General features: G+C 36.3%; 1 long non-coding RNA gene across 1 annotated transcript in view; it reads left to right on the forward strand.

The window, feature by feature from the left end:
• Window positions 1-343: 343 nt before the first annotated feature.
• The window catches only part of LOC146647190 (uncharacterized), a 2,281-nt gene continuing 444 nt past the window's right edge, over window positions 344-2,180 (forward strand). Inside the window, exons 1-3 of the long non-coding RNA XR_014908785.1 lie at window positions 344-493; window positions 1,296-1,451; window positions 1,536-1,628. This is a non-coding gene — a long non-coding RNA (uncharacterized LOC146647190). The remainder of the gene's footprint in view (window positions 494-1,295; window positions 1,452-1,535; window positions 1,629-2,180) is intronic.

Here is a 2,180-nt window from a genome sequence, read left to right on the forward strand (position 1 = left end):
ACTCAAAAAACAGATTCAGGTCCTCCTTTCAAAGAACACTTGCAAATTATGTTAGTTGTTCACAAATGCAATTAAAAAATACCAAATTAATTTGATTTTCTTTGTGTAAACCTAAAATTATTCAAAACCAGCAGAGGCTGATTCTGAACACAAAATGAATGAGTTTGTTGGGGCACTGGGGGTAGGAGGAGTACATTTTTGCACTTAAGTATTTGTAAACTCAAAGAAATCAATTCAAGCCCCTCTTTAAGCTTAAACATTATTTTTAATCTCATTCAACGCAAATGTAGCACTCCAGCGTTACTGCAATTATTATTCGTGTGGTGAACCTAAATTATTTTCTCTCAAAGCAGTCTTTGTCACAAGAACACAAAGTTACTGAGTTACACAACGGTCCGCCTTCTTTGAAAATTTTGCGCTCTTTCAGGATCACCTAAATGAATCCAGCTGCTCTTGGCCTCTCTGTACTTTTTGGATAAAACTACACCTTCAGGTAAGGTAACATATTATTTTTCCATATATCCAATTGTGTATTTCTTTATCAGCTAAATCTATAATGCTATTTATCATAGAAGCTTGTAACAGTTGTTTTTTGAACTTTTGGTGGTGCTACCATTCTCTTCTCTGCTTGAATACTATTTTTTTTTTGACAATATAGCCAGGTCTTTTCAAAAGTGCCTTGTTTTAGAGGAGAAATTGTGTAGCTGCCAACTTTTAAGTCGGAGCGTGTGCTAGCTTATTAGCAGCTAGCCATTGTGCTCAATGAAAGATGATGTCCTATATCTAACTTCTTTCTTACTGTTTTCTTTTTATAATCTAAAAATGTGGTATTCTGTGTTTATTATTATATGCCATTTTCTAGTAGAAAGTATCGTTTTGAGGTGTCTTTAAAAGCACTACATAGTTTACTGAGGGTGCTACCAAAAGCGAACCATGTGGCCGGAAGAGTAACTGCAGGCAGCACAATGCGCACTCCCATGACGTTCAAACCTATTTATTATTATAAAAGATTTCGGCTACGTCCACACTTACACAGGTATTTTTGAAAACGGAGATTTTCCGTTTTCGTTTTAAAAAATAATCCCGTCCACAGGTAAACGCAAAAATGAAGGAAAACGCTGCTAGGAACATGCCAAAGCAGCAGGTGGCGATATATTCCTAAACTCAGCTAAAAACAGTTTAGGTCTTGACAAACTTCACTGATGGTTCAAATGTTTAGCAACTTTCAGTGTGTTGATTCAGCAGTCTGTATTTAAACTTCTAGTTTATTATATTTGTGTATGTTTTATTTCCAGGTGAATGCAGAGTTCCTGCAGATCACTACAAAACCCCTGCAGGCGAAGTTCTTGGCTCAGCTGGACAATTTAACAGACAAGCTGATGCAAAATTTTCAGGGGAGCAAAGGAGCAAAGGGCCAAAAGATCAAGGATATCATGGCGATCAGTAGTTTGGTCGGTACTAATGATAAACCCATCAATTAAATGCAATCAATCAATTCCATTTTTTTCACCATTTTTTTTCCACCCTTGCATTAGTATGATGACATCGACATAAAGAGGGAGCATACTCTTAAAAGCCTGGTGATCTACTTTAATGAAGATCCAGACCTACTGTTCAAGGAGTATCTGGTACGCTTATCACACCTTCTTTTCTAGATTCAATTTGAGTTAGGTTCATCGCACACAAAATCCTCATATATTCAAAAGAGACAATATAATTGTGAAATAGTATTATTCTTAATAGTCATTGTTGAAACTTGCACTGGAGAGCACTTTTTAAGGGGATAGTTTCAGCAAAAATTCAATTGTTCATTCTTTTGGTGCTGCCATGTAGGTATCTACTGCCTCTATAAACACAGTAAATGTGGACAAAACATTCATCCATTTTCTGTCAGTGTTTCAATTCAGTTTATTTATATAGCGGTATATCACAACAACAGTCATCTCAAGGCACTTCAGAAAGTAAACACTCCAGTGGAGTTCAGTTTATTATGCCAATTAGTAAAAAGTCTTCATTATAAGGAACACAGCAGATTGCATCAAGACACTAACTAGTGTCACTGCCATTACAGCAATCTCCTGGTTTCAGGAATAATGTGCATAAAACAAGCTGTTTCAAAAGGTTCCCAATTGTGATGAAATAAGGGAAATTGACCCAGCCCACACACACACACACACTGA

The sequence above is a fragment of the Rhamphochromis longiceps genome, linkage group LG19 (assembly GCF_057381845.1).
Source record: "Rhamphochromis longiceps isolate RC_006_pf linkage group LG19, R_longiceps_female_GT1.1, whole genome shotgun sequence".
NCBI lineage: Eukaryota > Metazoa > Chordata > Actinopteri > Cichliformes > Cichlidae > Rhamphochromis > Rhamphochromis longiceps.